Source organism: Papio anubis, chromosome 4 (genome assembly GCF_008728515.1).
Source record: "Papio anubis isolate 15944 chromosome 4, Panubis1.0, whole genome shotgun sequence".
NCBI lineage: Eukaryota > Metazoa > Chordata > Mammalia > Primates > Cercopithecidae > Papio > Papio anubis.
The window spans coordinates 75,915,767-75,943,218 of NC_044979.1; the positions used below are offsets into that span (position 1 = coordinate 75,915,767).

At 38.5% G+C, this 27,452-nt stretch overlaps 2 long non-coding RNA genes across 2 annotated transcripts; one reads left to right on the top strand and one right to left on the bottom strand.

Moving 5' to 3' along the window:
- Positions 1–5,511: 5,511 nt before the first annotated feature.
- Positions 5,512–9,331, bottom strand: LOC103883068. The gene is made up of 2 exons (XR_002521073.2): positions 9,177–9,331; positions 5,512–6,191 (listed from the first exon to the last, which is right to left on the bottom strand). It is a non-coding gene; the product is annotated as an uncharacterized LOC103883068 (long non-coding RNA).
- Positions 9,332–9,354: 23 nt separating this feature from the next.
- On the top strand, positions 9,355–19,073 carry LOC103883067. Its single transcript, XR_001900992.3, has 3 exons — positions 9,355–9,430; positions 17,637–17,771; positions 18,998–19,073. It is a non-coding gene; the product is annotated as an uncharacterized LOC103883067 (long non-coding RNA).
- Positions 19,074–27,452: the final 8,379 nt, after the last annotated feature.

Genomic DNA, 27,452 nt, shown 5'->3' on the forward strand with positions numbered 1-27,452 from the left:
CGAACACAACAAGAGGGCAGCCATCTTTAAGCCAGGAGGAGGAGCCTCACCAGAAACCCACCCCAACAGCACCTTGATCTTGGACTTCTGGTCTCCAGAATGGTGAGAACATTACATTCTATAGTTTAAGCCACCCAGTCTGTGATATTCTGTTATTACGGTAGCCCAAGCAGACTGATAACTGCTTGCCAGTGCTTGCTGATCCCCAAGTGCTTCGTATACACTTCTCATTTAATCTTTACAAAAATTCTACAAGGTAGACACTATTATTATTCCCATTTTAAATATTAGTAAACTGAGGCTTAGAAAGGATGAACAACTTTCCGAGAGTCACACACAGTGTCAGAGCCCTCTGATTCCAGATGGATATTATATTAAGTAAATTAAAATAAGTTAAAATATCTTTAAGGTAAGTCAAGGCTTAAAATTGTGGGTGGTGTGTGTCATTTATTCTTCCCATTCATATTCCTGGATTTTTTTTTTTTTTGGTCACTGGTACCAAATTATACCTAACTTGAGTTAATCTCAATCTCAATTAACTGACGTAATGAAACCATAATGCTCACATTTGATCAGTATATACCAGGGAATGGTTACATTATCATTTTTCTCATACTATTTGCCTTTAAAGGTTGGCATAATCTGTTTTTGAGTATAAAGTTGTAGGTGGATTTGAATCTTTTTATTAAGCAATGCTGTCAAGTACTGCAGTTGAAGCTGCAAATCGTGGTTCATCTGGTGGGAAACGTACTCTGGATTCTAAGAAGCCTGCTCCTTCCTCAGTGTATATAATTTAATGGGAGGAACAAGACAATCAAGAAAAATGTCTTGAAATATCTATTTTTATTTAGTGCACCATTTATTTGCCAAGAGCACTAATGGGATATATAGATTGTATATATGGAGAGCCTATGGAAAATAGAAACTTTAAGGATGTAAATCCATTGCCAGGACGCTGAAATGATGGCAAATACAGACTTGGAGTTAAACAAATACTGGTTTCATTCACAGCACTGCTACTTACTTTTGGTGCAGTCTAGACAAGTTACTCAACCCTGCTCTATCTCAGGTTCATCATGTATAAAATAGGAATAACATATCAACCTCCAAAGGTTATGAAAATTAAATGAAATTATGTCTATAGAAAGCTCAGCATCTTGTCTGGTGTATTAGTCATGGATCTTCAGAGAAACAGAACCAATAAGATGTATATAGAGAGGGAGACAGAAATATTTATTATGCAAAATCGGCTCACATGACTATGGGGGCTGGGAAGTCCTATCTGCCGTCTGCAAGCTGGAGACTCAAGAAAGCAGGTGGTAGTGGTTGTGGTGTAATTCAGTCTGAGTTTGAAGGCCTGGGAGCTGGCGGAGCCTATGGTATAAGTCTCAGTCCAAGTGGAGAAGCAGTTCAAACAGTAAGGCAGGGGGGAAATGAGCACATTCCTCTTTTTTTCCATTTTTTGTTCTATTCCAATCCTCAGTTCGTTGGATGATGTCCACCTACATGGGTGAGGGCAATCTACTATACTGAGTCCACTGATTCAAATACTGACCTTATCCAGGAATGCCCTCACGGACACATTCAGAAATAATGTTTAATCTGGGCACTTTGTGTCTCATTCAAATTGACACATTTTCAATTTATGAGCCATTGTTATTGACATCTTCCACAGAGGTGAGTTTTTCTTCCATAACATATTTATCTAGCCACTCAATATCCTGGCAAAACTCCTTTTTGGCTCATTGGTATCATCAAAGCAGACCCTCAGAAGGTATAATATGAAAGAAGAAGAAACAGAGCTAAAAGTAGAAAAAAATCATTTTTCAAAATGAAGAACTGTTATTTTCCAGCTCCCAAGAGACTTTCCAACAATAAACAGCAAAAAGTAGAAGATGATTACGCTTTACGGAAGAGATAGCTATTTATAAAATATTTTAAACGATGTACCACAAACACCACTGGGCCCACCAGCACAACACAGACAGGGATACAAGCCAGCGTGGAATTGGTGGCAATGCCCTGGGAATTCCGCAGAATTACTAGAGTGAGTTTGAATCGCAGTCACATAGACCTAGGCATTAAATTAGCATCAGCTAAAGGCCTAAGAAAAGTCAGACGTAAACAACAGAAATTGATCAAGGAGAAACACATGCATGCCGTAACACTCAGAGTGGCTACTGTTGTTCATCAGAGCCAAGTTGCTCTGACATCAAATCATTGCCTTGATGACCTCAGTGCGAGAGGACAAGACAAGTTAAAATCTCTAAAGGATAAGATCAGAAAAGCCTAACTACGACTTAGGCTATCAGGCAGTGACAGTTAACAGTTACTAAAACTGTTTCCTGTTTATGGCACAAAGTTGGGTAAAATAAGCTGTTCAGCCAGGACTATAATTTCTAAGCCCCGCTGCACCTTAGCAACGCCGTAAGCCTGAGTTCTAGCCAATGGGATAGGAGAAGTGATGGATGCCACATCCAGACTCAGCTCATAGAACCTCCCAAACTTCCTCCACTACACTATCCTCCTCCAGCCACCAAACACAGATAATCATAGTGACCTTGGAAGCTAAATGCTGAAGACTGCAGAGCCTCCACCAGCCTGCATCCCCGAATGACTGGTACATCCCCTCCTTCCCACTCCCTCTTAAATGACTCAAGACATTTTACAGTTAAGAAATAAACCTGGGCTGGGCGCGGTGGCTCACGCCAGTAATCCCAACACTTTGGGAGGCAGAGGCGGGTGGATCACGAGGTCAGGAGATCGAGACCATCCTGGCTAACACGGCGAAACCCTGTCTCTACTAAAAACACAAAAAATTAGCCAGGTATGGTGGCACATGCCTGTAGTCCCAGTTACTTGGGAGGCCGAAGCAGGAGAATCGCTTGAACCCGGGAGGCAGAGGTTGCAGTGAGCCGAGATTGCACCACTGCACTCCAGCCTGGTGACAAAGCGAGACTCCATCTCAAAAAAAATGAAAATAAATAAATAAAAAAGGAAGAAACTTATATTATGTGTCAGGCCTTATGCATTTTAGCACCTACTTAGAACAGTTAGCGTTGCCCTCACTAATACAACTAGCATTATCCTAACTAGTAAAGTTATAAATATTCATCACATGAATATTGCTAGAGAAAGAGGGCACAGGAACTTGAAGCATGTTTTCTGTTCTGTTTTCTTTTTCTACTTTTTCCTACTCTGATGTGTACTGGGCATATGGTTTTTGAGTACTGAATGAATGAATACCTGACCTGACTGATCTATGACAAATAATCTAACTTCTTTTTGCCTTCAGTACCTAAAGCCATAATTAACATCACAATGTTTGCCACTTTATTGAAATGCAATGAGGATTAATAAAATATCTGACATGCCATTCTGAGTTCCTTTGGGTAAGAAATACAATAAATTAGATATAGAATAAGTACAATCAGTATAGTAAATTAAGTATAAATTAAGTACAGGATAAGTACAATGTGTACCCATTAAACACAAATCCAGTAGAAGTCAGGTTATATAAAATATAAAGTTATCTAGAACCCAATAATCTCAAATCACTACAATAATATATACAAGTGAGAGTGAGTAGTATTATCTAGTATATTAATCAGGTAAAGTAACTTCACTCTTCCTTAAGAGATGCCTTAATTACTAAGAAGAGTCATTAACTAATTACTCACAAATAATTTCTTTTATAGAAATGTGAACCTCTGGTTTTGTTGTTAGCTGGACATATGTAAATTGATGTGATCTTTCTGTTAAAGGTGGTGGCACCTAACAAGTACTGTTATGAGCGTTAGTCTCAGACGGACAGGAAATTCAGTCGCCGATATATTTAAAAGACTCGCCTAAAAGGAGGTACCACTGATAGGGTCTCCAGCTTTTTGTGCTGATTGTGAAAATGAAAAATATATTTCTATACTTTTAATTTAAGATATAGGGTCTCACTATGTCACCCAGACTGAGTGCAGTGGCTATTCACAGGCACAATTCCACATTTGATTAGCATGGGAGTTTTGACCTGCTCTGTTTCCACCCTGGGCTGCTTCACCCCTCTTTAGGAAACTTATAGCCCCCTGTTCCAGGGAAATCATCATACTGACACCATACTTAGTGTGGATACCCTATTGGCATAGTGCAGTACAGCCCAGAACTCCTGGGCTCAAACAATACTCCCACCTCAGCCTCCAGAGTGGCTGGGGCTGCAGCCATGTGCCACCACACCCAGATGAAAATTATTTTGACTAATTTGATTTTACATTAATATCTGTTAAGGGTGACCTTACATTATATATGATCCAGGTCCCATAAAGGAAGACAAACACGCGATGGCTGTCTGAAGGCTTAAGTTAACCAGAATTGGTGGGTGAATTATTTTTCACCTGATGATCTGGACTGAAGGAAATGCCCACCACTGGAACTTTGGTTAAGTTTAACACCATGTCATTCAAGATGCATCTCTTCCATGTCTACAATCTCTTCACAATACTATGATTCATCCATTTACAAAATACCTACTGAGCACCTGGGCTAGAAGCTGGAGATTCAAAAATGCCTAAGATACAGTCCTTGTTTTCACACAGCCACAACCTAATTTAAAAAAAAACAAAACCACAATATATATATAATACAGCTGTATTAGATATCTAAATGCATTCCAAGCTCCATCTTTGTGTCATAGACTATTATGATATAGGAACTAAAAAGAAATATTCCATGTTTTACCATCTATGCTGCAAACATAATCTAAGTTTCTAAAGTTTATGAGTTCACCTCAACTATTTATTGTTGTTTCAACCTAGCCAGCCAGCATAACACCATAGGCTTTTTTTGTGATGCAGAAATTTTAGATGCCCAAATTAAGAAGATTCCATCTCGAATTGACCAAAATTCTTGTCACTCTCATAAATGAAAAAGCCTTATTTACATGACTTTTAGCCTTTAATTTGCCCACTCTACTACAGTGTTAGAAGCCCAATGTCTCCTTCTAGTTTTCCTTCACATATTCCTGCTTGGGCCAGAAAACATTAGTAAGGATATAGAGGTGATGTAGTAAGTGGTAGCCATTTGGCCAGGAAAACTTTGGAACAAAAATCTTGTAGTAGAGCCTTCTTTGGATAACACCTGTGCCCCCAGGGAAAATGGGGTATTATTATGAGCAGAAAAAAAAATGCCATCCTACCACTTGGGAGTAATTGTTAGCAGGCAAATGATCATGTAATACACAGCAATTGTGGATTGTAAGGGCAAGATTCCAGACCATGATACAAGCCCACTTGTCTGCCCAAGGTTAATGGGGTAATATCCTTGCTTACTGCAGCTCAGAGTCAAATTAACTTTATAAACTCTGAGTATAGGTTCTGTCTTTTGTCTATAGAAGTTAAGATTTAATATTCTGAAGGGGACCAGATGATTCAGTGTTTCATGGAGCGTTTGTCCCTCTTTACAACAGACTGCTAACACATCCCCCTAAGACGCCCTTCTGAAAAAAAACCCAGACAGGTGAGACTCTTTGCCGACGGCCTTTTTTACTTTGTTTTGGGAAATCTGTCAGACATTGTGTGAAGAGAATACCCGGACTGGTTACAGGTCTGCTTCACTGAGGACTACTGTGCATCATCCGGTTTAAAACAGCAGACTCCGTGAGGCGGCCAGGGTTCCACAGTTTTTTGCTGAAGCTCTCTACAAGCTGCCAAAATGGCTTCGAATACTGTAAGAGGAAAGCCGTTTAAATGAGTTTGGTTTTATAGGGTAGGGAGGAAAAAGAATCAATCACGTATCAAAGGAGTGAATTGATTGATTGCATTTTTACTTTTCAATTAATCGTCTTGGCAGCCTGGAAGAGAAGGTCAGCAGATCTGTCCCCAGTTGAATGCTGTTGTTGTCAGAGTGAAGCGTGTCACTGTCAATGACTGCTATGCCATATTTAACATCTGGTTGCTTGGAAGCACAATGATTATTTCCTGGGAGTAGCAATTTTCAACTACTACTTTTGTATGATATTTACATAATATCCCTTGCTCTGTGGAGATACTGACTGAGACAACAGCGGTGCTCCAAGGTAAGTCTTAGACAGAAGCAGCTCCAGAGAAGCAGGTACACTGACAGATTGCCACTGCCCTGGGATTCAGAAATGTTCCATGCTCATCTTCTCAGATCACCACCTTCATGTTTACTGGTGAAAGCACCTGCTGTTGAAAAATGCTAAGTCAGCAGCCCAAAGTTGTGGGCCTATTTCACACACTTACCAAACACACTTCTAGGCCAGGCTCTCACACCTGCAATCCTAACACTTTGGAAGGCCTAAGTGGGAAGTTTGCTTGAGCCCAGGAGAACCCCACCTCTACAAAAAATAAAAAATAAAATATCTGGGCATGGTAGCTTGTGCCTGTAGTCCTAGCTACTCAGGAGACTGAGGTGGAAGGATGGCTTGAGCCCAGGAGTTTGAGGCAGCAGTGAGCCATGATTACGCGCTGCACTCCAGCCTGGGTGACAGAGCAAGACCCTGTCTAAAAAATAGAATAGAATAAAATAAAATAAATTAAATAAACACTTCTACTATGAGATATGTTAGTACTGTAACATGAAATGTAAATCAAAAGATAGCCTGAGGAAGCAAGCACTTGAGCTGGTATTGGTACCAGATTTGCCATCCACAGATGGTAAATATCAGATTTTGATATTATAAGAAAATCCGCTATATCATGGGTGTGTGCCATTCTCCCTGCTAGAGAGCTCAGGGGCTAGTCATGAAGGCAGATACGTAGCACACACATGATTTTGCCAGTGTCTGCTAAAAGTTAGTAATGCCACCTGGGCATGGTGAACTTGTTTGAGGATGCTTTCATTTTGGCTGCACATCCTTGAGGATCTGTCTAAACAACCTTAAACTCAGGAGCAATAATTAGTCAATCCAGGATGAAATTCAATTGTGATGATGGCTGCATAACTCTATAAACTTACTTTTAAAATACTGAATCATACACTTACAATGGAAGAAACTTACTGTATGTAAAATAAGCCCCATAAACACTAACAATGTTTGTAATAAGCAATAAATATTGTTAAATAAACAAAATATAAACAAATAGCCAATGTAATATATTCAGATATTTTGACAACTGGTTTAAGTTAACTTCATGCCCAGCACATAATATATTTATATTATGAATATATATGCCATTAATGTGGCCTCCTAATTTGTCATAAGAAATGATTTGTCAATATCCGATTTGGGCCAGGCATGGTAGCTCACACCTGTAATCCCAGCACTTTGGAAGTCTGAGCCAGGTGGTTCACTTGAGGTCAGGAGTTCGAGACCAGCCTGGCCAACATGGTGAAACCCCGTCTCTACTAAAAATACAAAAATTAGCCAGGCATGGTGGTGGATGCCTGCAATTCCAGCTACCCTGGAGGCTGAGACAGGAGAATCACTTGAACCCGGGAGGCAGAGGTTGCAGTGAGCCAAGATCGCTTCACTGCACTTCAGCCTGGGCGACAGAGTTAGACTCCATCTCAAAAAAAAAAAAAAATATATATATATATATATACACACACACACACACACACACACATATACATATACATGTATATCCTATTTGGTTTACGTATAATTAACTATTTTTAAACCAAGATAAACATTTGTTTGCTCTTATCTTCAACTAAACACAGAATACATTTTAAAACCAAAAATATATTTTAGATCTAGACAGTATATCAATAAGGACGAGTATTTCCTGATCAATCACTGGGAAATAATGAAAATAAGAATAACTTTATAAATGATCACAGAAAGAATGTCATAACCATACCCTTAAGAATAATTGTCTGATATTCTGAGAAAATTATATACACAAGTTTCTCTCATAGGAAGATAGTACTTAATACTTCAAGAATTAAATTATTCATATGTTATATGGCTATTTTCCTATTGTTGGTGCCTTACATAGAGTGGGGTAAAAAGCCTTGATTCATTTTAGCATAACTACTAAATTTTCCACTGAAAGATAACTACCCTTCTTTCTTTAATGTAACTTCTATTTTCACTGGTTTGAATAATGACCATGAAACTTTAAATAGTGGGATACCTTACAAAAGCCAGTTATCATTCTTTCAAGCTCTATGATCCTTGCCAGTGTATCTAAAACTGGTTCAGACTCAAAAGTAACTTCCCATAGAAAATTGCTGCTTTCCTTGAGGTTTAGGGAATGAATCTACTTTAAATACTATTTAATCTGTAATGTAAGGAAGCCACTCTATTTCTAGGGAATTAAAGGGAGACAAATGGTGAACATCTAGAACCCTTCATTTGTATCTAATTATTCTTTTTATTATTATAAAAGTTCGAGAGAAATGCTTTCAAAGGCTTGAGATGACAAAATCATTTATTCCTACTGTTTGCTATTATTCTTATATACTTAATTTTATGCACAATGGTCGCATAATTATTCTGAGGGGGGGAGGATAACTGCTAATTTCCATAATTTCCAATTATTACTTGATCCTCACAGTAATTCTTTAAGCAAGGTATCCAGGTATATTATTATTATTTTTATTAATTATTAGAGACAGAGGCTCTATCACCCAGGCTGGAGTGCAGTGGTGTGATCATAGCTGCATTGTACCTCCTGAGTACAAACTATCCTCCTGCTTCAGCCTTCCAACTAGCTAGGACTGCAGACATGTGCCACTACGCCCAGCTAAATTTTTTTCCTAAAGACAAGGTCTCACTATGTTGCCCAGGCCTGGTCCTGAACTCCTTGGCCTCAAGCAATCCTCCTTCCTTGGGCTACCAAAGTGCTGGGATTACAGGTGTGAGCCACCACACCCGGCCTTAAGCAGGGCATATTATTATATCCTTTCAATAGTTTGAGAAACTGAATCTTAATGAGGTTAAATATCTTGGCCAAGTTTATTAGGCTAGTGAGTAGCAGGGACAGAATTCAAACCCAAGACTGATTCTAAAGTCAGAGTTAACTGCTTGCCAATCGAGTAAGAAAAGCTGCAAACCAAAGAATCTGACACAAAACTCTGGTCTGGGGGAAGCTTTCCAAAGGACAGAATCAGACCAACTAGAGTTTGTGTTGACTCTGAAGAATTGAGTTACCCTGAGGCCTACATGTAAATATTATGCCAGAAGATACTGGCTCGTGGGAAAAGCTGCCCCAAGGACTTACTGGAAGGAGTACTCTCCAGGGAGAAGACGTGGGTTTGCGAATTTCAGCCTAAGACAGAATCTGGTCATGGCTAACAAAAGTTGTGACCTGTCACTTATGAAAAATTATAAATTGACATTAGCTTCCAACCACTTTAGCTGCGTTGCTTTAATAAGACCATTATGATGCTCACAGGTGGCCAGTTGCCTCACCGATCACCTCAAGTGCAAAGAGTGGCTCATACCATTCGGAAAGGACAAAGACCAAGCTGAACAGTAAGTTTTCACTGGAAACTCCCTAAACATTTTCTAGGAGAGCTTTCTTTCTGTTGGCAGAAGAAAACAAATCTACTTGGTTATTATAAGATGTTTCATTTTCTTCTTTTTACCCCCAAAGAAAAATATGCTTTCCTGAGAAATCTGAAATTATAAGGTGCTCTTTTAGATATTGCCACATAATTTACACTTCTGGCAAAGATTCTCCCCGCAGCCACTTGGGATGCATTCTCATTCAGTACACTGGCACTCTTATGTACTTTTGATAAAGGTCTTATTCACTGGGTTGGCCATGGTAACCCACTGTCCTTCGATTGTCCCAACTGGACTATTTGTTGAGTGGCTTGAATTGCTAAGTGATTGGATGACCCTGTTCCCCACAAAGCCTGTTAGGTGGAGATGAAGCACAGATGAGTTCATTTAAGGGCTCATCAAGCTCTGGCAAGGCTGGAGCTGGGTAGCTCTCCTTGCCTTGGCCAGGACCTCCAAAGCTTTCTGTTTCCACGTGGAAACTTGGCCAATCTTGTCAGCTCAGTGACAATGAAAAAAAAAATGAAACTTGGTTAATAGGATTATACGATTTGGGGAGTAGAATGTTGTTACATATGATTTATTTTGAAAGCTGATTTCGCTCTAGCGAAAACAAGCTCAACCCATTACACCAGAGACTGTGGTGCCAAACACAATCATTTCCAGTTTGAAAGATGTGATTGCTTTTTAATGTGGAAATTTCACAAGGTTACAAAAAGGAAAAAAAAATTAAACTGCTTTCATATAACAAAGTCACTTTGGTATATGGGTTGCAATGCACTGACAATGTCCAGACACCCTTACCACCTCTTACCACATCACAAGTCAGAAAGGTGGATCAGTTTGATTTACACCATTTCTTGGTTGTGTTTTTCTCATGTCTTTGAAATAGCCTAATAGTTTTTCACCAAAATAAATAGTAATATATGTTCAATATTGGACGTATGCATGGTCAGACAAGGACAGGAGAGATAGAGGAGATAATCTAGGTAAAGAAACCTCCTCTGCAGGCCTGTGCCTGCATGTGTGTGTATGTGTATGTGTTTGACTTGTCCTCCACCAAAATGACCTAATTTGCTTTCTCAGGTTTGACCAGACCAGTAGCCTGTTTTTTAGTCGGTTCCAGTTTATACAACCTGGGTTCACTAGGTTCTGTACCACCTTCTTCCTCCCTGATCCCATACCTTTGAGAGATTTTAATAGAAGTAAAGACCCATCAAAACAATTTTTACAGTGATCATAGAATATGGTTGAGATTATCAAAATGATGATGGTTAGGTTTTTATTCTGCCATATTACATCAGATCTTGAAACTCTTTGTTAATCTGTAATCCAGAGTGAAATTTTTAGAAAAGAATCCGTGGCAGAAAGTGTTTCTACTGGTAAAAATCACCAAATTGAGAAAGATCAAAAATTTAAACTGTTTTGAAGAGAATTGGATATTTTTAATTTCTGCATCCTTAAATTAGGCCTTCATCCCTAGCTGTGGATGATGAGGCTTGGGGGCTGAGGGAGGAAATACAGCAATGACAGTGTAGCAGCATTTTTCAGAACCTGGGATAAAAATGACACATACACCATGAAACCTTTTTGTCCTTCCAGTAACTGTTTTTGTTTCTTTGTTTGTTTGTTTGTTTTTTGTTGTTTTTTGTTTGTTTTTTTTGCCTGTGCATTTTGAATACATGCCATCCTGTTCTTTTGTGACTGACGGGAAGAAAGCAGGTGAAGAAACTCTGATTGCAGGGCTCCTTGCAGAAGCTTGGCCGACAAAATTAGTATTGCATCTGCTGGACCCAGCACAAAAGGACAGAAGTCCAAGTAAAATTAAAGGAACCAGGAAACTGGAAAGGAGAAATGTTTGCCTTCTTTAAGGTGAAATTTGAGAGAAATCAGTTGGGAATCAGAAAAATAAGCAAAACGAGATTAGAACATCCAGTTTTCAGTTTAAGCCATTCCTAGTGAGCTCCTGGGTGTTCAGACTTACTCCACCATTCATTGAGCACTCAGACCAACCCAGAACTCATAGATCACCCAATTCTGTGTAGTGAGTATACATTTTCTTTCACTTTCGTTTTTAGATTCTTCCTTTTCTGTTCATTGTCACTTCAGTTATCATATTGGAATATTGACCCTGATTATTATACTTCTTAGCATCAATTCACAAAAGAAGACGGGCACTGTAAAATAGAATTTGGGATCATATGGATTGATGTCACTGGTGCCTGGAGAAAAGGCAACATTTATTGAGTGGCTACCTTGTTCCAAACATTGCATATACTTATCTCATGTAATCCTCACAAAAACTTGAGACAGATATTATTATCACACTTTGTGTTGGGAGGAAATTGAGGTGCAGAAATTTTAATAGCCCACAGATTCATCTGATTCAAAGCCCCTGCTTATCCCATTAGGCTGTTCTGCCTCCCAACTGCACTTGAAGTAGCAAAAGCCTATTGATTCTACTCGCTGAGGGATGGGCTTATTTAATGATATGAGCCTTGTTATTTCGCCTTTTAAGATCTCAGAGCCCTTGATTATGTGACTTTGAGAGAAGAGTTTGGAGATCTTTAGATGAAAGGAAAGTCAAACATTACATTCAGTAGTCAGTTAAATAATGATAAACTGCTATTGGCTATGAAGGTTGGTCCAGCAAGTAAGGTTTTGAGACCAATAATAATAAAAATATCATCTTATATTTATATTATGTACACAGGTCTTTGTGCTATTTCATATATATCTTCACATTTAATCCTTCAACAACCCTGTAACTAATCAAGACAGAGATTATTATCCCATTTGATAGGAGAAGAAACTATCAGTTAGAGAGGTTAAGCAATTTGTCTGTGATCACATGGATAAGTGAAAAACAGTCTAAACCCAGCTCCACTTTTCTATCTCTTAAGCCAGTTCTCATTCCTCTATGGTAGAATGTGAGCTTCATATCCAACTTAGCATGGGTGTCCTAAGGAAACTTTGCCATCTCTATCATCCTTCTATTCTGCTGCTTATCATACTGTTTTAAAGTTATTGGGTCACTCACCTTCATATCAATCAACTTCAAGCTCCTTGAAATGAGGGACTTTTTTTCTTTCTTATTGAAAAACAAAAACAAAAACAAAAACCATTTTATTTAAGTTTCTAAATTGACCAGAGTGCAAATTCTTAAATCCTACCATTCAAAACTGACAGTTGCCAACATTTTGATATTTTTTTTCTGTCTTTCATCTCTGTGTTCTTAGTACCTAACATAATGCCTGGCATAGAGTGGATGTCTAATGAATGTTGGTTACATTTAACTGTGGGTTCCATAATTATGGGAATAAATTAGAAAATTGGTTATGTAATACAGAAATAATATTTGATATTTATTTCTTTCATTCCTAAAGTTGTCATATGTAAGATGCTTCTGAAACATTTATCCATATTTTACTATTTTATGGTAAGATGACAATGGTAATCACAAGAAGGTTTTGAAAAATGACATCTCTTACTATGCGTTTCTTTAAAGGCGAACTATACATGCCCCTATGACAATATCCCCACAATGAATGCCGTACTAGGTACGGATTGATGGTTTCTTCAGTTTTGTTTTGTTTTGTTTTTAATGATTCCTTCTTGAATTTCAGTGGTTGCTAAGACTGCACATCTACACGGGAATAGAAAACTACATGAAACCAGACTCTAAGCTCAGAGGGCAAGCATGCACACTGCACCAGAAATCATGCTATTCCAATCCAAATGAACTAAATCCTTCTGTAATGTGTGGTCAAGGAGTTAAGTTCTAAAGGAAAATGCAAATAACCTAAAGTGGAAACCATATACGTCTGCCTTCTTCAGTCTCTAAGCCTGTGACAGAACTCTGTGGAGAAAGGTGGCAGCAAAGCATCTTAATGTTTTCTTAATACTTCACCAAGTAATGATAGTCTCACCAAGTGCTTCGAAGGAACTAGACAGTAAGGGCCAAAGTTTGGGTTTGGAAAAGAGAGGAAGGAAACTGACTCTGTGGTTTGTTATGAGATCCTGGGAGGAGCTTTGAGTGTTACAAAGAATCTTTCCTCTTCTAACCTATCCAACCTCCTCCTACTCCCTCATGGGTTTCCTTGTTTTTTCATAGAAGCTTGGCAGGCTGGTTAAGAAAGGATAACGGGAGAAAATGACCCCTCGACTCAGGTCTCCTTTGGCTTGTGACTATGGGCCCAATAGTAGATTGTGAGACTAGAAGGCCTTTTCATTGAGTCTGTCTTACTGAGAGGAAAAACTGCTTTGTGTGATGACTTTATGGCAAATGCTGGCAACAGCTCTGCCCTGCATACTGAAAGAGAGACATTTCTGACCGCAGCTCATGAACCACACTTATTTACTCTGGCACATGCCCACTATTTGTTCATAGGCTTTCTGTCTCTACTAAATGCGTTCCAATTTTGGAGGCTAAATCATTGCCAGTAGTTTCCAGGACATTCCGCTAGGCTAAGCAAAATTGCCCTAAGCGGTAGTCAGAAACCACTGGAGTAGTATTGTAAATACAGACTATTTGCAGAAAATGAAAGATACCGAACATCTTATCTTTTTTGTGCTGCAGAAATCCATGAGTTGTATTTTGCAGAAAGCCGTGCAAGGCACTAGCAAGAAACAAGAGGAGGGTACGAGGGCTTTCATCCCCACTAGAGCTCAGAAATTGTGCTCGAAACTACTTTGAAAGTTGGGCACAGCCTAAAACAGTTATAAGTGCGTACTATGGCCACGTTCAGGAGGCATGCTAGAGATTAGGTACAGCCTAACCAATAGTAGCTTTTTGCTCAGTATGGATTTTTAAATGATCTGAAAACAGTGCAGCAATGATAAGAAGAAAATAAATGGTGGTCCTCGTGGGTGTCTTTATAACCATTTCTGTATTCAGTGATAGCTGTCCCCTCCCAATGTCAGTCATCACCTTAGACCTAAATGATGGCTTAATGGGTCATGTTGAACCACGCTGAGTTTGAGATCTAGGATAATTGAGAAATTCTCCATTTGTAATAAAACCTCCCACCACTATTGAGCTGTGTATTCCATATCTTGCCTCAGGCAGGGACTAAGAAAAGGAGATATTACATGATATTGCTTCCCTGTACATAGCTCTTTCACATGTTTCCTATTAAATTTGTTTCTAACCAAGCAGAGATTTTATTTACACATTGGCTTTAATAATAAATAACTGTGTGCATTATAAAGTCAGCAACTTTGATATCAACTCACCAATATGATCATATTTGTGTTTGGAAAACGAAAGGAAGTTCACTCTGAAAGCAAATGATCTATTGAAAGGAATAATTTTCTTTGGAGGTGGCTAAGCAGATTCTTGCAAGTACTTACATATTGCATAATACCTCCTGAGACTTATTGAAATAAATCTTCTTCATCCTAAGGGCAAAGCAAAATTAAGTTGAAATAAGCCACAATTAAAACTCCATGCACTGGGTTAAGAGGGAGAAGGAAGCCTATACATACCTCTATCCATGTGTATTCTGTTAACATTTAAGACATTTTAACTTTGGGTAGTGGACAGCATAAAGGGGGACTAGGTAGGAACAAGGCCACCACATCAAACTGATAGTGGGGTAGAAGAAACATTTGACACCTCCCGCCTTCTCTGCCCTCTGTCTGTGTTTAATTTTGCTAAATCATTCCCGTCTGGAGATTGTATATTTTAATTTGCCTCTCCAAGCAACACAGAGGTACGGTGTCAGGAAGCCTGATCTCAGAGGCAGGCAAAGAGATGCAAAAGCTGTAAAGACCCCAAGACCCAAGAAAGACAGAAAAGGAACAGGGCGGGGTTGTGTCTAAAATCACATGAGCCTAAAATTGGCATATGGAGTAACTGGGAAGATGGCACTGGGAGATGTAACATTCTCTCATGGTTAATTTAGGACTTTATGTGTGTTTATGTTTTTAAAAGTTAATATCCCTTTGAAAGTTCTAAAGATGACTTCCTGGGAAATATAAACTTCCCTGAAATTTTACTGGAGAAGACATTCCATAACAACCAACTTCAAAGTGAGCTAGATTTGTCCGTCAGAGATATAAAGGTAATAGAAAATGAGGGAAAACTGAAATGTGACAGAAACTAAAATGTGTGTTGCTTATGTGACCATGCATTGAAACATCATGACACGATGGCCCATATCAATAGTGAGTTTAAGAGAAAAAAATATCGCCCTGTCTACATATCCTAACACAGCTCCCAAATAAATCACTTAGATGTGTTTGGGGACAACTTTGAATTCACATGTTCTAGGTATTTTATGCATATATGTTCTATATATGTATAATATATACAGGTTTTATGCATACATGTTCTATATATGTATAAATAGAAAATGGACATGATAATACTTTCTACCTATAGAGTAAATATGAGGCCCAAACAAGAACAAAGCAAATCACGTGCTAAGCATGGGACTTGGAACAAACTTGCAACTCAAAAATTATCATAATTATTATCTAGAAATCTTACATAATGTGAGAATTTCTTTAATGTGGTGCAATAATGATAACTAATAGCTTTCTCCCCAGAAAATAATAGCCTTGACCCTAATTTATAATTATTTTGTTTATTTCTCATATATATTTTCCCCTGCTCAGGTTCATTGAGAACACTATGAATTTAGCCTCATTGCAGCATTGCTCACCAACTGTAATAATCTCCTAACAGTATTAGCACTATGGTTTTCATGAAAAGAAACAGCAAAGATGGTCTGGGCTCACACACACAGATCTGCATTGCAAATCTGAATGGAAAAAAAAAAGCCCTTCTGAATGGCATTTCTTCATGTTTTAGTCAATATCACCATTTAAAAAGATGATTAAACTACCTATTTATGCTTTTTGCTAATAAAGCAGATGCTGATTATAACAGTTCTGTAACCTCATCACTTTCCTACAAAAATCCTTGCTTAGTTGTATGTGTCTAGTAGCAATACCATTCTTCCTTAAAATTTAACAATTATGACTCTAGGTTGTTTCGTTTAAGCATCTTTCCATATTATTATTTAGTAGTTATAGGAGCAGTAGAGTAGTCAGCTCAAATGAGAGAACAATTAGTAATTGAAGACCAGAGATTTGTGCAGTGGGTGTGTGTATGTGCATGTGTCCACATGTGTATGCTTAGATGGCACTGGAAATTTTATGCCCTGGTGCATTTATGCATGTGAAAGGCATACATTTACATACAGAAACCACATAATTATTAAGAATCAACAATGGTCCTCTTGATTCGCACTGGAAATCCTGTAAGTCACATGGGAAGTTTTCCTAAGAGTTTAAGGTTAAATCAGAGTCCTGTCTAGTCAATAACTCAATGAATATGTTCTGGCTAGGCTATGAAGATATTCAGAAAATATTGCATTAGTAGAGCAAAAATGAAACATAAACAGTGTGAAATCAAAACTGCTGTGGGCATTTTTTTAAAGTTCTTTGGCTTGAGTCGTTATGTAATCAGGAATAAAGCATTGTCGCTGTTTTCTAAGGGAGAGTCGGAGAGCAGAGTGCAGACTGCATCAGCAACACATCAACACTTAAAAGAAAACAGGCACGGATTGTGAGATTACATATTATCAGTATGAATCAGCTGCACGTACTTCTGAATCATTTGCCTTTCTGATCTTTTAGGAATAAGCTGTAGTCAAACCATGGTCTGAGGCCAGGTATATATACACTATATACACTATGCACCCTCACCCAGGCACTCCTGGCCTCAGCCCATGGCGCCAACCCCCAGGGAGGAGAAAGGTATGTACAGTCCCTAGTCTTCCTGTTGACCAAGCAGTCAGGCACATTCTCAGGCTGTCTTGCTCTTTGACAGCACCTCCTCTGTCAGCTGCGATGACACCTGGCTATGCGAAACACATACTCCAACTCTCCTGAACTCCACAGCTGGGCCTTCCTTACTCAGAACAGGTAGTTGTCTATGTGCATGATTTTGAGGGTGCTTTAAAAATGTTCTTGCCCCCAAAATATTACTCCCACTGATTTGAAACATAGGTCCTGGAATTTCACCACTGAAAAATTCACAACTTTGAGTTAAAATACGCTGTTCTAGAAGCCACTCATGAAGTGTAAAGCCCCTACCCTCCACCCCTGCATTAGGAGGAACAATGTATTAAATTGTTTTTACCTTTTCTGCTCTTGTTCTAATTAGATTATAGGATCACTTCCTCTTCCCTTGAAAGGCAGAAATAAATATCCAATGGGAAGAGGACATGATACAGGTAGAATCTGATAAGAAATCTGGCGAACATGAGAAGTGGACAAGGTCCATAGCATATTAGCTCAGGTAAGGGCCACAACAAAGGGACTTTGGGTAACCAGATTACAAAATCATACCTCTGGGTTGGTTAAGTAAGTGGGGAAAGGGGAGGAGTGGGAGAAGGAGTAGGAAAGAAGAAGAACACTTCCAAAATAGGTAAATGTTGCCAAAGAGCCACTTCCCAGCATTTCTTAAGGCTGGCCCTGCTAGGGGGTAAACCTTCCAGCAAAATACATCCTAAAAAATGTCACCTTTCCCCAGTGAACACATATCCCACCCCCACTCTGTCCTGTGCCTAATTCCCATTCAGAAGGCTTATAGTTGCTGTGGCAGCCTCTAAGTTTTTCCATGAACCACTCATGGAACAAAAGTATTTATGGAACCTAGAGTTCTTCACCCAAATAATCATATGACAGATTTCCCAATTCTGACACCTAAGCCCTGGACTTGGCACCCCAATAAATCCCTGTCATGTTGTTAGCTGGAAGACAGTGAGTAAGTCTCTTGAGAATTACAGAGATGTGCACAGGGTACTCAGAATACCCCTGCCAAAAGAAGATGCAGTGCATTATGGGTAGTTCTTGTCCTGTCATTAAGAATAGGTCATTATTCTTAATCAGGGAATACATTTTTCTATCTTATGAAATCTTCACTTTCTTTTGGTAGACCTTTAGTTTTTAAGAAAGCTGCATATATTTTTAATATATAATATATATTACCTATTAAGATGATCCCGGTACAATTGGTTTCCTGGAAGACTAGAAACCTGGTCTATCACTCCACCCTCTCCAACCACCTGATGCCATTACTTCCAAGTCATGGAAGTTCCCTATGCACTCAAGAACTGCAGGGTTCTTTGGGCAATTTCTCAGGCTGTGTTTTATAAACAGGCCCAGAAACTCCTAGAAAAGAAGCTGTCTTAATTCATATGAAAGAGGCCTCGCCAGAGTTTGTTATACATCTCCCAGGAGAGACAGGGAAGGTAGGGTGAAGGGAGTGGAGTTGATGCCTAAGATAGGAAAAGACATAAGTATTATGAGAAATTTCCTTTAGCTATTCAACCCAGTTCCCTAGGTTAAGAAGGGATTTAGGAGTCCAGTTTTCCTGATATCTTCTTAGTATTAACAAAAGCATGGAATTTGTTTAAATGAACACTAGAGGAGTATCATTGATATTTCAGCATCTGTCAGTGTCTTATAATGAAGCTATATATACCAATAATAATTTTTAATGTACTTTCATTTTAACTAGAGGAGGAGGAGAAAGAGGGAGAAGAAGAAAAACACACTGAAGACACTCTGTTTCACTCAATTTAATTTTTCAGGCAAGCTACAAACAAGGATAAAGTCATTGTGCATTTATTATCTCAAACATTCATAATGTTTTACTAAGTATGTTATTTATTCTCACCGCAACTGTTTCAGGAAGGCAAAAACCAGCAGAATTATCGACAGTTCACAGATGAGTTATAAAATAATTAGATAAAAACAATTTAGTTTCCTCACTAGTTGTTTTGTCTTCATAATTCCACATTATTTAAAATACTTTTCTTTTTACATTGAGTTGATTGGGTGCTTCAGTACAATAAGGACACAGCCTTAGATGAAAAAAATAGTGGTCAATTTTCCAAAATTAAATAATGAAAAAAATGGTGGTACTGCTACTACCATCAGCCAAGAATATAGTTGTAGAAATATCATATCAGAAATGTCATTCTACTCATCAACTCAAGAAAACCTTTCCTTGTGAACCATAGAAATTAAATAGTTTTAACAGAGATTATGTCTAAGAAGGTCATCCAAACTCACCTTTCAATTACTCATTCCCTAGTAGTAACTTTAGGGACATTAAGTATCGTAGGCCACAAACACATATGTTACATTGAAATTGAGTACATTTGAGTTTTCTGTTCTCTGGGCTAAAATTAGTAGTCAATCACAGACTCTTTCTACAAGATAATGTTACCAAGGAAAAAAATGTCTCTTCAAGTTTCTTGTGGATTAGATAGATGAAATTCTCCCTATACAAGGCTAGTGCCTCTGAACAATTTTGATTCTGACCCAGCAAAAACAATCTCTACATTTGGTCTTGGGAATCTGAGGAGGAAAACTAAAACAAGTGGTCATTACTGAAGGGGGTTTCAATAATTACTTTAATGGGAGAGAGCGATTTTATGTGAAGGTCTTTGTGACAACTCAGGAAGAAACAATCAAAAGAAAAACTGTTTTCACAGCTTGTGACAAACCAATACCAATAAATAAGAATGGCACCTTGATTGTTTATCCCAGGGACCCTAATACTTAGGTTGACCATATAATTTATCTTCCAAACCAAGATTCATTAGACAGTGAATGGGGTTGCAATTAATAATTATGCTGGAACAACAGATGTAAACCAGGACAGTTCAGGTATGCAAGGCTTACAGTTACCTTAGTAATACTGGAAAGGGGGATTGATTATGGAAGAACACTGAGATAGGGCAGGTTTCTAATTAATGTTGAATATGAAGGGGACATCCATAAGGATTTTAATACACACTTATTTTAACAATAGCAGTTAGTGATGTCTCAGTTATGTCCTCTTTTTACTGATGATGAAATTGATGAGCCTTATCTTGTCAAATCATAAATTATCTTATATCTCAGGCATATTGGAAGGGACATGGGTTCTTTTTGTAGCCCTGGAGACCAGTTATTAGCACATAATCATGCCCTTATGACCTGAACATGAATGCCCATTCTTTAGAGAATAACCTACTTACCTGGAAGAAAGGAGTTTTCAATCGATCTTTCAGAACTTACAACGTCTAAAAAGTGATGTTCATCACGGATTATCTTAGGGGAATAAGAGACCATTGTTAGGATGGAGCTTGGCACATAGTAGGTACACAATAAATGTGTGTTGAATTTTTTTAAATGACAGAGACTTAGCAGAATAAATAATTTTTAAAAGAAATCATATATTTGTTTTTATTCAACTTTTCCTAAACAGTTGAATATAAGAGAGAAAATATACATTAGAGTCAACAAATTGCCTGTCTGTAGAAATCACAGTAAACAAACTGCTATACAGAACTTACAGAAGAGATAGTATCTCTTGGTAGAACTACAAGCTTAAAAGATGAAACAGCCTTTCTTTTCTTTTGATTTATTTGTTATTATGAAAAATAGGATTAAGCATATTTAATTGAAGTATTCTATCCCTTCCTCGATAGGACCATCATCTTGGAGAAGGCATTTGATGTTGGTGTTGAAGAAAGTTCACCAATGATTTGGCCATAAAATAAGTTCCTGAAAGCATGTGTAGAAAGACTTACAGAAGAAATAAGAAACTGAAGTAAAGGAAACAGGAAATAATAAAAAGAAAGGATAGGGAAGATGTTACATTTAGGGGAAGCTGGGTGAAGAATAGATGAAACTTCTACATACTTTTTTTGCAAATACTTATGAGTCTACAATCATTTCAAAATAAAAAGTTACAACAATTTTTTAAAAAGACATGAGAAAATTGAGAATGGAGAAATAAACTGTCTTAAGAGCAATTCCATGTAGTTTGAATAGGCTAAAGGAAGCTTTAGTGAACTTCTCACCATTCTTTATTCGACATTCAGGGAATATTTTTTGAGCACTTTCTTTGTAACCATCATTCTTCTAAATATTAAAGATGTAGTAAACAAAAAATTTCTGTTCTTATGGCTCTTATTTACAATAAGTGCATATTTACAATAGATAACTAATAGATATATAGTGTGTCATATGATGGTAAAAATAAGGCAGGGTAAAGGGGTACAGTGAAATGGGTGAATGCTATTCTAGACAGGATATTCATGGAAGGTTTCTGATAAGGTGACATTTGAGCTGAATGAAGGGAGAGAACTGAGCCATGTGAATACTTGAGAAAAGAACATTCCAGACCTATAGCAAGTATAAAGGCCCTGAGGTAGGAGCATGCCTGACACGTTCAAAAAGCAGCAAGGAAGTCAAGGTGGCATGAAAACAGTGACAGTGAGGAGGAGAGAATGGGGGGTGACCAAAGACATAGAGTGAATACAGGAAGCATATAGGCCTTGAAGGCTCTGGTAAAGACTTTGGATTTTACTCTGAATAAGATGAGAGCCACTGGAGGGTTTTGAGTAAAACAATGGCATAACCTGATTTGTACTACTTTTTTTTTTTTTTTTTTGAGATGTAGTCTCGCTCTGTCGCCCAGGCTGGAGTGCTGTGGTGTGATCTTGGCTCACTGCAAGCTCCGCCTCCTGGGTTCACGCCATTCTCCTGCCTCAGCCTCCCAAGTAGCTGGGACTACAGGAAACCGCCACCACGCCTGGCTAATTTTTTTTTTTTTTTTTTTTGTATTTTTAGTAGAGATGGGGTTTCACCATGTTAGCCAGATAGTCTCAATCTCATGACCTCATGATCTGCCTGCCTCAGCCTCCCCAAATGCTGGGATTATGGGCGTGAGCAACTGCGCCCAGCCCTGATTTGTATTTTTTAAAGAACCACTTTGGCTGCCATCAGTGAACAGATTTTAGGCGAAAAGATGGAAGCAAGGGAGCTGATAAGAGGCTATTGCACTAATCTAGGTGAGTGATAATCAGGCTTGGACTAGGGCTTTAGTGGTGGAGGTAGCGAAAGCTGTTAGAACAAAGTAGAGCTTCAATTAAGTTGCCATTTAGCGATATGAAAAGGGTGGTGCAAGCAGGTGGATCCACTTGTTTTGGACATGTTAAGTTTAGATGCCTGTTAGAAAGCTAAACAGTGGTGTCAACAAGACATCAAGTCCACTTTTGGAGACCGAGGGGGGCAGATCACCTGAAGTCAGGAGTTCAAGACCAGCCTGGCAACATGGTGAAACCCCATCTCTACTAAAAAATACAAAAATTAGCCAGGCTTGGAGGCAGGCACCTGTAATCCCAGCTACTTGGGAGGCTGAGACAGGAGAATTGCTTGTACCCGGGAGGCAGAGGTTGCAGTGAGCCAAGATCACACCACTGCACTCTAGCCTGGGCAACAAAGAGCGAAACTCTCCATCTCAGGGTAAAAAACAAACAAACAAACAAACAAAACAAAACAAAAGAAAAAAAAAAAAAACAGAAGAAGAAGACACCAAATCCATTGTTTAGGTACAAGTTGGAGTGTGGACATAAAAAAACTTGGAAGACATCAGCATGGAGAGGGTATTCAAAGCCAAAGGCTAGATGAGCTCACCGAGAGAATGGGTTTGAATAAAGAAGGCAGGTGGCTCAAGAACTGAGCCATGAGTAGTCCCCACTTTTCAAGGTGAAGAGGATAAAGAAGAAACTCAGGAGTAGTCTGTGAGGCAAAAGAAGATCCAACAAAGAGAGGTGTCCAGAAGACCAAAAAAAAGTATTGCAAGAAGAAAGTGATTGGCCAATGAGTTGGGAGGTAAAGATGGGGACTGAAAACTAGCCACTGAATTTAGCAAGTAAGTACCATAAGTGACCTCAACAAGATAGTTCAGGGACAGCGGTTAGGGCTGAAAGCCTGAGAGAAGTAGGTTTAAGGATGAATGGGAGGGGAGAAAGTATCTTTACAAAAGTAACGACAACGTTGTCAAGGGAAATAGCTGTAAAGGAAAACAGAGAAATGGTGTGGTACGTGAAGGGGATGTGGAGTTGAGGAAGTTCTCTTGGATTTTGTTCTTTGAGACTGGAAATACAACATATTTGTAGATAGGAATCATCCAGAAAGCAAATAAATTTTCCTGAAATAGGTAGGGAGTTTTATTTAACCAAGTTGAAGTGTGTAAAGTAGGAATCAGGAGGATTTTAGTTGCATTATTCTTGATTAATTAAAAAGGAAAGTGGTTGAGAGAGGAACTACCAGTAGTATTACCATGATTTTCATGGTCATGACATTAGCTGGGCCCTACTGATAAAGGTGAATGCATTAGAGTAAAGATAAAGGAATAGAAACTTCACAAAGCTTCAGAGAAAAGGTCAAAGAAGAGATCTGAACTGAATCCATGAGATATAGCAAAGAGCAAAATAAAGCTAGCCAGAAATGCTGGAGAATTTTGTTGATAGCTGTGCAGAAATCAAGTGCAAATTTTTGGGTTTGAGATGTATGAATTATTTATTATAAATTACTATGTGCCTTGTGTAAAACAAAATCAGACAATATAGAAGTACAAAGGATAAAAAAAGGAAAGTATGTGCACACACACGCACATACACACACACACACACACACACACTTTCTTTTTCCCTAGGGGGAACCACTGTTAACAATTTGGTGCATCTCTTTATAGATGTGTGTATGTGTGTGTATATACATGTATGTATAATTACATTACAAAAATAGTATCATATACTATTTATGCTACTCTGCACCTTGCTTTTTATATCTAACAATATGTCTTTTGTATTTTTCCATCTCACTAAAGATAGCTCTACTTTCTTCTTTATTAAAAAATGAATAGGCAATACATGAACATGATATACTATATAAAAGGGACAACAGAGACAGTCTTCCAATTTCTGAGTCAGTCAGTTTCTCCCCAGAGACAACCACTATTACCAGTTCCTTAAATGTCCTTCCACAATTAGGCAATCCATAGAAACATATATGTATGTATTTATACAAATGGTAGCACACCATACACATTGTTCTGTGCTTTGCTTTTTAAATTTTAACTATATATCTTGGATACCACTCCATAGATAAAGCTGCCACATTCTTTTAAATGGCAATATGATACTGTACTCTATTGTGTCTTTATTTAATTAAGTCCTGTATCAGAATGTTTCTAATTTTTCACAATGAGCTCAATGCAACTATACTGAGCAATAATGAATAATTTATTCAACAAGAAGAAAGAAAAGAAATTTTTAAAAAGACCAAAAGAAATCATTTGAGACTGTAACGAATTGTGAATTAAGACCAAATCAGGCCAGGCACCATGGCTCACACCTGGAATCCTAGTACTTTGGGAGGCTGAGGTAGGTGGATCACTTGAGGTCAGGAGTTTGAGTCCGGCCAACATGGTGAAACTCCATCTCTACTAAAAATATGAAAATTAGCCAGGAATGGTGGCAAGAACCTGTAATCCCAGCTATTTGGGAAGCTGAGGCAACAGAAACACTTGAATCCAGGAGGCGAAGTTTGCGGTGAACGGAGATCACACCACTGCACTCCAGCCTGGGCAATAAACTGAGACTCTATCTCAAAGAAAAAAAAAAAAAAAAACTAATGTCGCTAAAATGATCCATTTACCAGGAAAAATCCAGAACAAAAAAACAACAGTGAAACTTTCCTTCTATATAAATACATTATTAACTGAATTGGCTAGAAAGACAATATCTTGTGGCGGTTAGTCTTAGGTATGGAAGATGTCAGTTCTGTGACCACTGGGTAGGTGAGTAATGTTGAATCATTCCATTCTCTTTGCTTCACTTACCCTTTTGGAAGAGGAATCATTGTGTTCAATGTCTCTACCTGCTCTGAAGACATGCAAGAAGAAACAGAAACATGAACCTGCACATAGCAGAAAATTCTCAAGTAAGATCCTCTCAGGTAATAATGTTAGAATGACTCTGGCCAAGTTATGTCTCAAAGAGAGTAGCTGAATTTAGAGGCAGAAACATGTGTGTATCAGAATCAACTGGGAAGAGTTTTCAAACTACTCCTTGTCTTGCTCCCTCCCCACATCCCAGTTGAGAACCATTATGACTGAAGAAAACTTCTGGGGGCTGGTGCCATAAGTGACAGGACATAAGCATTTGGGTTCTAAAAAAGGGGGAGATGCACACAGTGGTGATGAAGGTCATGAGCTTCAGTTTCAGGGATGCCTGGGTTTGAGCATTGGCTTTACTCCTTATTGACTATATGATCTTGAACTATTTATTTAACCTTTGGAAAAATCTTCATTTCCTTATCTGTGAAGAACCTGCCACATAGTTAGTACTCAATAGTTATGGCACTGGTTCCTTGATAACTCTGACCTTAACTGTCCACTTTGAACTACAGATTTAAGGAAATATCTGTTCTCATATGGGTTTATCAATTAATTCTCTCATAAAAGTTTAATGGATGTAGGATCTGTACAAACATATATGCATAAATACATAATTTTAAAGCTGGACATGGCTTTTTAATCATAAACTTTACCCTCAATAACCCCTCAGTTTATGAATGCAGAAACCGAGGCTCTGAAAGGCATGAGACTTGTCCAACGTGACAGAGCTGATAGGCATGAGTCAGGACTAGACTTATATCTTCCATCTTCTAGTCTAGCGCTTGTCACTTCTTTCCTCTCTAAAACCACGCATTTAATAAACTAAAATATACTTGCTTTAAAAAGCTAATGATGAGAATATTATTTCCTTTCTATTTCAGGGGTCAGTGACATTATTATATAGGACAAGAAAAATCCTGTGAGGTGATCCTCATTCAGCCAATAAAATTAACTACACAAGAAGGATAGAAAACCCCTCCCTATCATTGCAGAGGTGGCATCCAAAGACCCAAGAAATGAGTCAGCAATAGCCTAGGATCCAGGACTCAGAGAGAGACCCATATTGGGAAAAGGTGCTGAATAAGGAGTAGAGTTTTTATATTCCTTACCGAGCCCCAAATTAACTTCTCCAGGCTAGTCCTATTTCAAGCTTCTATGCCTACCTTGAGGAGTCACAAGATTTCCAAAAGCGCCATGTTTTTTTTCACATGGTTGTTTCTTCCTCGAATTCTCTATTCCTGCTCACCTGACTAATAGGGATATTAGTGTGTCTGCAGTAAATTTTTACTACAGTTCTGCCGTCCTGGGCAAACATGGAGGTGACCAGACCCACAGTGAATTCAGGAAGCGGAATGTGGTTAGTGACTAACACCAAGGAATCATAAATGCAATTCAACAGATAACAGCTAGGTCTGTGCCTCTAAAAACAGGACCAAAGGATCTTCTGGGCTCCCTCAACAAAGCTGGGCGCCAATACTGACTGAATAGCTATCCTTGGGTCTGACTCACCCGACCCTGTGGAGTGGAGGGGAAGGTCACAGAACTGGAAGCACATCCAGTCCAGTTCTGGACACCTGCCTGTCTGCCCACGAATGACCACTGTGGAATCTAAGGCAAGCAGACAGCTCCCAAAACTCAGCCTGGAGTCTGCCTCCGTGCATGGCCCAGCAACCACAGCAGTCTCCACTCCATCCCTGGCCACCATCAGAAAGGCATCTGTTACCTCCTGCTTGGCCTTCAGTTCTGTGGTTGCTAGTATAACCCAATGGCCATAAATTTCAAACTCTGCTAAATCTTGGCCTACTTCTAACTCTAACTGCAACACTTCTCCTTTGGGAAAACAGCCTTACTCATGAGTACTCTCTGCTAAATGAGTGCCACCTTGTCTCTTTCCTCTGAATCATTATAATTAATAAGCAACAATATCATCCCTCGTGGTTATGTTCTTATTAGATGTTAACTGGCCTTAGCATCATTATCTCATTAAACCTTTCCATCTAAATTACTTTATCAGCTTCCCTCTGAAGGAGGTCTGGTACTGTCTGGCTGAATGGAATCTCTACACAAACACAAGAAACCAAAAAGGATGATCACTGGTATTTAGTCCTGCTCCAAATACTAATATTAAAAAAAAAATTATTGTTATTTCTACTACTAACAATAACCTTACATTGCTATAAATCCTCTTATCCAAAGTGTTTAAAGCAATACCCATAAGTTTTTTAGCTTCTT